The following is a 12,028-nucleotide window of genomic DNA, read 5'->3' as shown; positions in this document are numbered from 1 at the left end:
CCAAGTGAGAACCCTAACCACTGGGTTAAAGTTAGGAGGGAAGTCCTCCTCCTCACTCTCATGCTTACCAAATTGGGCCCCATAGGCAAATTAGGCAGAGGAGCACCTAACTTTTCCTGGTTTGTGCATCACACTGGGGCTTAGGTGTCTGGATGACTTTAAAGGAGCAGCAGCCCGCATGACCAGAGGCAGAAACATAGGCACCTAGGGAACCTTTACTGCAAAAACTTAGGTGCTGAGTGACTCTTAGTGTCTACAGGGTTTGGTGGCAGTTGAGTAGGAGTTTTGTGAAAAATCACTGGTGCCTGATCCTGGGTTTAGGTGCCTAAAGTTGAAATTAGGCACCTAAGTCCATTTAGGAATGTAGCCCACTGCCGATAAATTTTGTGGCTGATACAAAAATTGGCAGGGTGGTAAATAGTGGTGAAGACAGGGCAGTCATACAGAACAATCTTGATCACTTGGAAAACTGAGCCCATTCAAACAAAATGTGTTTTGATACGGTTGAATAAGAAGTTATACAGCTAGGAACAAGTAATGCAGGTCATACCTACAGATTAGGGGACTATATCCTGAAAAGCAGTGACTCTGAAAAGGACTTAGGGATCACAGTGGACAAGCAACTCAACCTGAGCTCCTAGTATGATATTGTGGCAAAAAGCTCTAATATGATACTTGGATGTATACACAGAGGAGCAAAGAGAAGACTTTATCTCTGCATGTGGCATTGGTATTGGAATACTGCATACAGTTCTGGTGCCCACAATTTAAAAAAAAAATTAAACGTCGAGATGGTACAGAAAACAGACACAAACTTAATTTGAAGGCTGGAGAAAACATGTTACAGAGAGAGACTTAAATAGCTAAATCTGTTTAGTCTATCAAAGAAAAAAAGAGATTGATTCACTTGATTATATGAATAGGTAACTTCATGGGGAAAAGTACTGGTACCAAAGAGCTCTTTAATCTCGCGGAGAAAGGCATAAATAGAACAAATGGGTGGATGATGATGCCAGACAAATTCAAATTAGGCACAGAATTTTTTTTAAACAGTTAGGGTGATTGATAATTGGAACAAACTACTAAGGAAAGTGTGAGTTCTCTATTTCTTCTTGTCTTCAGATCAAGGCTGGATGCCTTTCTGGAAGTTATGCTTTAATCAAACACAAGTCGGAAAGAGGTGAGATGAAGGCTTGGGAGAAGGGGCAGAGCAGGACCGGGCTGGGGCCGGGTTGCTCACTGCTGCCGGTGCCACATCCCCCGAAGTGCAGGGCCTCTACAACGTGAGGCATGTGGTGGTTGCCCCGGTGTGTCCTATGGACAGGACAGCTTTGCCTGGACCCCAAATCCCCCTGAAGTGCAGGGCCCCCAAAAGTGCAGGGCCAGGGGCGGTTGCCCCAGTCTGTGGTTCTCATCTGAGTTTGTCTTGTTTCTGATCTCCAGTATCCTGACCCAGCTGACTCCTGACTTTGGACTCCAGCTCTGACCATTAGGCCATGACACCACTCACAGTCTGAGCATAAGACAGAACAAAGTAGATAATACAACTCTTGCTCAGATAGTGAGCACTCACCCTGATCTGCAATCAATGGGAGTATTTATGGGATCAAGTATCTACCAACAGGAGTATGTCTGTAGAACTCCCACTTGAGATTTTGGGCATGTTATGCCTACTATATAGCTATAGGCAAGCTGTTCCCCAAGAAGGTGGCTCAGCATGCCAGGCTACACATTCCTTTGTCAAGCCAGTTGTGATGGGGAACACGGGAGGTGCCTGTTATGTCACTGCTAGTCAGGACTCAGAGAGAACTTAGGAATGTGTAAACATGATGGGGATACTAAGACTTCCACTTTACAGTGCTCTTCTAGGATGGCACCTTCATGCAAAGCTTGAAGAGCAGAAGGATCATTCCACTAGGAAGGTTGTGAGGCAGATGCTTTGTTATGAAAAGGCTGTGGGGGTCTCCGCGGTATTATGTACAGCAGCATGGAGGGGAAATTTTAGAAAGAGCCAAGGCAGGTGCACAACCAGTGGATCTTCAGACTGACTGTACAGAACTCAAGGCTAAACTCCATAGGTATATTTTAGTAGACCATAGTTACTACCACAGACTGAAGGTTCATGGAGCAGTGAATGACTGCACCATTCCTTGGCTGAGTAGGAAACCAAATTCCAACCCCACCATCCACACATGTTGTCACACATAGCCTGAATATTGGGCTTTACATGAGACAGGAAAAGTAGGCTTTACATGGGTATATGAATATTTGAGCTTACTATTATGGTAATTATATGTTCCCTATAAATTTGCACTAAATTTAATGTTCCATCTTGGGAAAAGTAGCAGTACAATGCCATGTAGTAGCAGAACTGCATGCAATTTATATGTTAGAGAGAACAAGGTTTGAAATACGAGGAATGTAAACTGAACTGGACAATAACTTAACTGGGAACAAAAGAGTAAAGCTTTTTTTATTTATTTATTTTAATGTATCCATGTGAGGGAGTCAAACACATAGCTCCCATATCTCTTGTTAATATCTGACTGCAGCTCTAGTTTTATGGATCTTTAGATTTTATGGGACATAATTTGACAAGGAGAAAGTCAGTGTTTAAAGTGGAGTTGTGAATACAAAATACCAATGAATACAGAATTCCTTGTCCTTCATCAAAGGTAACAAAAACTGGTTCAACCTTCTAACTCATTAAGGATTAATAAAATCACTCATCGCTTTGATTACAAACAGAATATATTTATTTCTTCTTAGTTAGTGTGTGTATGCATATGTGTGTGTGTGTGTATATATATATATATATATATATATTCACACCAAAATATGTGCCTGAGCCATTTTGTAATGTGCATTCAAAATTGCCTGTGGTGATGGAGCAGCCTTTCCAAAAACATGCTTTTCATTTTGATTTTAAAATTAAAATAGCTCCTTACGTATCATACTTTCATTCTTGAAATTAGAAATTCAAGAGAGACCATTTTATTTCCTAATATGAAAGCATTACCCACCCATATACGTTGTGCTCCAGATTTTTTAAATGAATAATACATAGTAATTACTGCCTGGCTATAATTATAAGTGTTCAAAGTAACCTGAAGATAACATTGTGTGTGTGCAAGGCAGCAGCAATCACAAATGGTAAAATGTGTGTCAGGAAGAGAGCTGGGCAAAACTTTTGACAATTAACATAAAATACCTCATTTTTGCTGTTGAAAACTCTAACCAATTTTTCAGCTCCTCAAATCTGAATTTTAATAATTTTGCACTGTTTTTGAGACCTCATCCCCTCATCATTATTTTTCTCACCTCAGCACACACACCTCTTGGCTGTATCTCTCCACAGTCCAAGTCTGTTCAGGTCTCCCCAAGCTAAAGGACCTTCCTCTTACCAACTATCAGGGTCTTTAGTCTGATCTTAATGCTCTTTACCTCCCAACTGCACTGGATGTTGCTAGTCACCACTGTAGCCGCTACAAATAATGACACAACTGATTTGCCACACTTACCATGTTTATTATTCATAATCAATCACAGATTTTTCCCAAAATGGACTACCCACAGAGTTTCCCTTAGAAACTGATCTTTCTTTCTGGGACTGAAGTGATTGGCAATAGTATAGTAGAGATCCATCTATAACCTTACAAAGAAATCAAATAATTTTACTACCTATAATTATTAAACACATAAACCTATACAAATAAGTAACCCAAGCACACAATAGGGCCAGGCTAATAGATTACATACTTAAACTATAAAAAAGATGAGGAAAATACAGGGATGATAATTAGTAAGTGGAGAACCTCAGACAACCATATATACAGTTGACACCAGTTTAGAACGAGAGAGAACCCAAGGAAAGGGAACTAGGTGTGGCATCTTATTTCCCACGTTATGCAGATGTCACTGATATATAAACATTTGTTCTGGTACTCCAATTATCATAAATTCAATGCCTGCCCCTATTCTATCTATGGCATTCTGGGTGTCCAGAATTAACTGTAATCATTAATATTAACCATTTGCATCAATCTTTAATTATTTCCTAACAATTTCTGTGCATCACAGTGGTCCAACTACTTACCTGTTGTCTAGCAACTTAACTGCCAAACCTACCCCACCCCCCTAACAACCTCCCTACTAACTGAATCTTGTGGTGTTCTGTCCCTTTTGTGGTCCCTTGTTCACCTTCTCTGAATGAGTGCAAAATTATGATCTAGTTATATTCCTTTGGTCCTACACTATGTTAACTACAACCCAGCCTTTAGCATGACTACTTTCAATAAGCCTTGTACTAACACAATACATTCTCAATATAGCAACCCTGATAACCCAATTACTTACAATCAGCTACTTGCCCCCATGCAAGTAACTATAACATGTAACTATATAAATGTAATTATAACAGGACCGCTTGGAAATAGTGACCATAATAAAATAACATTTAACATTCCTGTGGTGGGAGGAACACCTCAGCAGCCCAATACTGTGGCATTTAATTTCAGAACGGGGAAATATGCAAAAATGAGGAGGTTAATTAAACAGAAATTAAAAGGTACAGTGACTACAGTGAAATCCCTGCAAGCTGCATGGACACTTTTCAAAGACAACATAATAGAGGCCCAATTTAAATGTATACTCCAAATTAAAAAAAGAGTAAAAGAACTAAAAAAGAGCCACCGTTGCTTAACAACCATGCAAAAGAAGCAGTGAGAGATAAAAAGGCATCTTTTAAAAAGTGGAAGTCAAATCATAGTGACGTAAATAGAAAGGAGCATAAATACTGCCAAACTAAGGGTACGTCTACACTACGGGACTATTCCGAATTTGCATAAACCGGTTTTGTAAAACAGATTTTACAAAATCGAGTGCGCGCGGCCACACTAAGCACATTAATTCGGTGGTGTGCGTCCGCGGTCCGAGGCTAGCGTCGGTTTCTGGAGCGTTGCACTGTGGGTAGCTATTCCCTAGCTATCCCATAGTTCCCGCAGCCTCCCCCGCCCCTTGGAACTTCCGGGTTCTGTCTGGAGAATTTTTAAAAATGATTCTGAATTTCATCTTCTATAACGGAGCGCTGATAGAACGGATTTGCCTGCCCTTACAGCGATCACGTCCGCATGGTCCATGCTGGAGCTCTTTTTTTATTTTGATTTCGGACTGCATCGCCACCCATGCTGATCGGAGCTCCACGCTAGGCAAACAGGAAATATTCAAAAGTTCGCGGGGCTTTTCCTGTCTACCTGACCACTGCATCCGAGTTCAGATTGCAGTCCAGAGCGGTCAGTGGTGCACTGTGGGATAGCTCCCGGAGGCCAATACCGTCGATCAGCGGCCACACTAACCCTAATCCGATATGTTAATACCGATATTGGCGCTACTCCTCTCGTTAGGGAGGAGTACAGAAACCGGTTTAAAGAGCCCTTTATATCGATATTAAGGGCCTCTTGGTGTGGACGGGTTGGGCGTTAAATCGGTTTTACGCTCCTAAAACCGATTTAAACGCCTAGTGTAGACCAGGCTTAAGTGTAAAAATGTAATAAGAAAAGCCAAAAAGGGGGTTGAAAAACAGCTAGCCGAAAATTCAAAAGGTAATAACAACATGTTTTTAAGTACATCAGAAGCAGGTAGCCTGCTAAACAACCAGTGGGACCTCTAGATGATCGAGATACAAAAGGAGCACTTAAAGACGATAAAGTCATTGCAGAGAACCAAATGAATTCTTTGCTTCAGTCTTCACGGCTGAGGATGTTAGGGAGAATCACAAACCTGAGCTATCCTTTGTAGGTGACAAATCTGAGGAATTGTCACAATTTGAAATGTCATTAGAGGTGGTTTTATAATTAATTGATAAACTTAACAGTCACCAGGATCAGATGGCATTCACCCAAGAGTTCTGAAAGAACTCAAATGTGAGATTGTGGAACTATTAACTATGGTTTGTAACCTGTCTTTTAAATCAGCTCCTGTACCCAATGACTGGAAGATAGCTAATTTAATGCCAGTATTTAAAAAGGGTTCTAGAGGTGATCCCAGCAATTACAAACTGGTAAGTCTAACGCAGGGGGTAGGCAACCAAAGGCAGCACACAAGCTGATTTTCAGTGGCACTCACACTGCCCAGGTCCTGGCACCGGTCCAGGGGCTCTGCATTTTAATTTAATTTTAAATGAAACTTCTTAAACATTTTAAAAACCTTATTTACTTTACATACAACAATAGTTTAGTTATATATTATAGACTTATAGAAAGAAATCTTCTAAAAACATTAAAATATATTACTGGCATGCAAAACCTTAAATCAGAGTGAATAAATGAAGACTCAGCACACCACTTCTGAAAGGTTGCCGACCTCTGGTCTAACATCAGTACCGGGCAAATTAGTTGAAACAATAGTAAAGAATAAAATTGTCAGACACATCGAAGAACATAAATTGTCGGGCAAAAGTCAACATGGTTTCTATAAAAGGAAATCATGTCCTACTAATCTATTAGAGTTCTTTGAAGGGGTCAACAAACATGTGGACAAGGGGGATCCAGTGGACATAGTATACTTACAGGTTTCAGAGTAGTAGCCGTGTTAGTCTGTATCTGCAAAAAGAACAGGAGTACTTGTGGCACCTTAAAGACTAACAAATTTATTTCAGCATGAGCTTTCGTGAGCTACAGCTCACTTCTTCGGATGCATAGAATGGAACACACAGACAGGAGATATTTATACATACAGAGAACATGAAAAGGTGGAAGTATGCATACCAACAGGAAGAGTCTAATCAATTGAGATGAGCTATCATCAGCAGGAGAAAAAAAACTTTTGAAGTGATAATTAAGATGACCCATAGAAGGTGTGAGGAGAACTTAACATAGGGAAATAGATTCAGTTAGTGTAATGACCCAACCATTCCCAGTCTCTGTTTAGGCCTGAGTTAATTGTGTCTAATTTGCATATTAATTCAAGTTCAGCAGTCTCTCTTTGGAGTCTGTTTTTGAAGTTTTTTTGTTGCAAAATTGCCATCTTCAAGTCTGTCACTGAGTGGTTAGAGAGGTTGAAGTGTTCTCCCACTGGTTTTTGAATGTTATGATTCCTGATGTCAGATTTGTGTCCATTTATTCTTTTGCATAGAGACTATCCAGTTTGGCCAATGTACATGGCAGAGGGGCATTGCTGGCACATGATGGTATATATCACGTTGGTAGATGTGCAGGTGAACAAGCCCCTGATGGCGTGGCTGATGTGATTAGTATACTTAGATTTCCAGAAAGCCTTTGACAAGGTTTTTATGTAAAAGACTCTTATGTAAATTAAGTTGTCATGGGATAAGACGGAACATCCTTTCATGGATTAAGAACTGGTTAAAAGACAGGGCACAAAGGGTAGGAATAAATAGTACATTTTCAGAATGGAGAGGGGTGACTAGTGATGTTCCCCAAAGGTCAGTCCTATTCAACTTATTCACAAATGATCTGGAGAAAGGGGTAAACAGTGAGGTGGCAAAGTTTGCAGATGATACTAAACTGCTCAAGATAGTTAAGACCAAAGCAGACTGTGAATAACTTCAAAAAGAGCTCACAAAACTATGTGATTGGGCAACAAAATGGCAAATTAAATTTTATGTGGATAAATATAAAGTAATGCACATTGGAAAAAATAACCCCAAATATACATAAAATATGATGGGGACTAATTTAGCTACAACTACTCAGGAAAGAGATCTTGTAGTCATCGTGGATAGTTCTCTGAAGACGTCCACACAGTGTGCAGTGGCAGTCAAAAAAGCAAATAGGATGTTAGGAATCATTAAAAAAGGGATAGAGAATAAGATGGAGAATATCTTATTGCCCATATATAATCTATGGTACACCAAGATCTTGAATACTGCATACAGATGTGGTCTCCTCATCTCAAAAAATATATACTGGCATTAGAAAAGGTTCAGAGAAGGGCAACTAAAATGATTAGGGGTTTGGAATGCGTCCCATATGAGGAGAGATTAAAGAGGCTAAGACTTTTCAGCTTGGAAAAGAGGAGACTGATGGATATGATAGAGGTATATAAAATCATGAGTGGTGTGGAGAAAGTGAATAAGGAAAAGTTATTTACTTATTTCCATAATATAAGAACTAGGGGCCACCAAATGAAATGAATGGGCAGCAGGTTAAAACAAATAAAAGGAAGTTCTTCTTCACGCAGCACACAGTCAGCCTGTGGAACTCCTTGCCTGAGGAGGTTGTGAAGGCTAGGACTACAATAGGGTTTAAAGAGAACTAAACAAATTCATGGAGGTTAAGTTCATTAATGGCTATTAGCCAGGATGTTTGTCAGAGGGTGGAGATGGATGGCAGGAGAGAGATCGCTTGATCATTACCTGTTAGGTTCACTCCCTCTGGGGCACCAGGATATACAGGTTACTGGGCTGGATGGACATTTGGTCTGACCCAGTAAGGCCATTCTTATGTTCTTATCCATTTTTCAAACTAATATGCAAAACCTCAAGGTCAGTTATAGACCCCTTATAATATTGTTAAACTTGTCACAAACAGCAAATGCAAGGGAAGCAGGGGAAAGGTCATAAATCAACAATACTCTCCTTCTTGATATTCTGTCTTCCCAAGATTTCATAACTGTACCTTCTGGTTCTTATCTTTCTAGTTGTTCCATCAGTGTTTCTTTTTGTGGGTTTTCCAGGACTCCAAACTGTGTGTCTCTTGTCCAGAGTGATTGACTCACTACAATCTATTTCTGAGTGGGGCATCTAGACAACCAGCATAGTGGTGCTAAATGGAAAGTGGATGTGGCTGAGGCAGGGGACATGCCGATTCAATGCATCCTACTGCCAGCTAAGTTTATGTGGAACTCCCAAAAGAGATTATCTGTTATCCTGTGCTGACAATTCCATAGGTTGGTGGTAGTTGAATCAGCAGCATAGTAGTTCTCATTGCACAAGGCACACTCAAATTCCATACTAGATGAGAAAATCTACTGTGACACTTGGACATCATAGTGTTGAGTGTGGTGTGAAAACTTACATGTGCACCTATTTGCATAAACAAGTATAAATATAGTCCATGAATAATCAGATAACAGACTCCCCTGACATACACTAAACAGATTTTTTTCTGGAATTTAAAAAAGCATTTTTAATCAATAAATGTTTCTAATCAGAGCTGATACTTGGATCATCAGGATCGAGCTAAAACAAGTGAATGGCAGTGAGAGGAAAATATGTGGCATTGTCATGAAAAAACTCCCCACAAATGTTTCTGAAACATCTTTATGGTGGGAAAATCTATACGTACTACAAGGATAAACTTTTTGTTTATCTTTTTATTTAACTATTTCTTTCTTTTCTATTTTCTTGTTTGTTGGCTGTTGAACAAAGATACATTTGGAGAAAGGTAGATGATATGCTAATTAAGTTCTCTGAAATGTTTAACAAAACAAGTTTACATTGGCTCATGATGTTAACAGTACAGTGCAAGGACAGAAGTGACTTCTTTTTTCAATAAATCTATTAACTATTTGGTATATATTAAAAACACTTCTTCCACCAAATTTGCCATGCCTGATGTAGTATATGATGACATTCCACTCAAATCAATGAAATTTTCATGCAAAGCAGCAGTTAGAAATGTGCTTCTTGATTTTTCAATGATAGCAAAAGGGGAAGGTGGGTGGTGTCAGGCATGGGTAAACAGGCAATATTTTATATTTGTGATAGACCCAGGCCAGTTGGATACAGCAGAATAGCAGACGGCAGATATACTGGCCACTGGATTAACAGTTTTCTGTTCCCTGACTGACCAGAGCAGGGGCTGCTCCAGGCTAATGAGAACACCTGACTCTAATTAACCTGTAAAGAGTCAGGTGAGGCCATTCAGTTAATGTGACCACCTGACTCTAATTAAGGCCGTGCTGATACTATAAAAAGGGCTCACTCCAGTCAGGCAGGGAAGTCAGGGAGCCAGAGGAGAGGAAGTGCGGCTAAAGGGCTGGTTACTGAAGACACCCTAAAACCATCATTAAAGGAGCCTTAAGGTAAGGGTGAAGAAGGGAGAAGCAGGAGAGCTGTGGGGAAGTGGCCTAGGGAAATGTAGCAACTCTGGCAGTGAAAGGTTGGCTGCCAACAACTGTTACCATTAGGGTCCCTGGGCTGGAACCCGGAGTAGAGGGTGGGCCCGGGTTCCCCACAACCCACCACTACAGGAACATCTCCTGGAAGGGGAAGTCAGGTCCCTGTCAGGACAGGAGGCTGAACAGAGACTGTGGGAGTTCTCTCACCAACCTCCTTGCAGGCCTATGATGAAAAGGGCTCAGTAGACTGTAACCCTGGCCCTAGAGAGAGAAGGGCTAAGTGGAGGGTCACAGTGAGCCACTGAGGCTAAGCATAAACCGCCTAGAAGCGCAGGACCCACAGGAGCAAGGTCAGAGCTCTGCCACATATTATCTATCTATCTATCTATCTATCCATTTACATATATCTATATCTATATTTATATCTATATATATATATATATATATATATATATAATACTAACTATGCTGTTTCCAAGTTAGCTGTCATTATTAACAGCCTGAGCCAAACCCCATTGACGTCAATGGAAGTCTTTTCTTTGATTTCAATGGGTTTTGGATGAGGCTGTCAAAGAGGAACTTTTAAATGCACTTGTGCAAAATAGATGTGAAAGCATCTCTGTGTGTGTAATCATGGAATCATATTCCTTAAACCAGTGGTTCTCACTACTTTCCATTCTGGGACCACCTTACCATCTAGCCAAGGGTCAAGTCAGAACCCTCTCCCATTTAACAATATGTAAAAGGCAGGATGGTGCTGACTCCTATGCCTTAGAGCAGTGTTTCTCAAACTTTTCAGGTTGATGACCTCTCACTGCAGTGTGTAGCTACATGTATCGGTGAAAGGCTTTGGTGGGGGGAGGCAGGGAAGAAAGGCTCTGGGAAAATGCTTCTGGAGTCTCTCCCTGCAGTGGGGTAAGGCTCAAGCAGTGGGGAGCTGTCAGAGCCTTTCCCTGGTGCCTCCCCACCCCATTCTGAAGCCTTTCTCAGTTGTGAGGAAAGGCTCCTGCAGCAGAGAGAAAGTGGGACATTACATTGCTAAAATTAGCAGTGTAGATGGAGGAGACTGCTTGGGCATGCAGAGAGCCATGTAGGGTACATATCCTAAGAATTTGACATGCCTTTATTCTACTCTCCTAAGCAGTGCCTCATTGTTTATGCTGGTATTTATACCTGTGCTGTGAGGCGTTCAATGTATGTACTCTACACGCCCCCTGTAAATGTACGCATAGCCTTAGACTTAACCAAGAGTTGCAGCATGCTTCATGCTTCTCTTGCCATGTGTTATATAATCTACTGGAAGAAATATAACACTTCATAACTAGAAATGAACCAAACAATCCCCAGATGTGAATACCCAGAATTCTGGGAATTCAGGCCCAGATATCAATCTGGATTGAGGTGAGGATCCATCACTCTTTGTAACTGACAGGTGCAGTTTAACAGGTGCAGTAAGTGCTCAATTAACCAAATGCCCCAAAAGAATAGTTATTTTTCCATCTCAAATTGTGATGGAGGGAAACACTGGTTAAAATTTGATAAAAACAGGACTTAATTTATGTTCCTGTGGCTCACACATCTTTATAAGATATATTATTGTCAATTAAATAACTGCCAGGATTTCAAATAAATTAGCTCATTAAACAAACTAAATTCACATAAACAGAGGTACTGTATGGTGTAGATAATATGTACAATTATTCTGAGTGGCAGTATTGTTGAGTGTACTCTTATGGCAAAATAACCCAGTGTTAATCTTAAAATTTAAAATTTTACATAACATTCACAAAAATTGTACATTTTTATTGTGTGCCTGCTAAACAGTGAAAAAGATTGTGAGTTTATAAATTCTGTGAAAGGGTGCTACCCTACTTACTAATTAATGATTTTGTAAAATGTCCTTCTTTTGAAACTATAGCTCCCAAATAGAACATATTTTTATCTTTAA

The sequence above is a fragment of the Mauremys mutica genome, chromosome 2 (assembly GCF_020497125.1).
Source record: "Mauremys mutica isolate MM-2020 ecotype Southern chromosome 2, ASM2049712v1, whole genome shotgun sequence".
In the NCBI taxonomy this organism is placed as follows: domain Eukaryota; kingdom Metazoa; phylum Chordata; order Testudines; family Geoemydidae; genus Mauremys; species Mauremys mutica.
Note: the sequence above shows the minus strand (reverse complement) of the source record.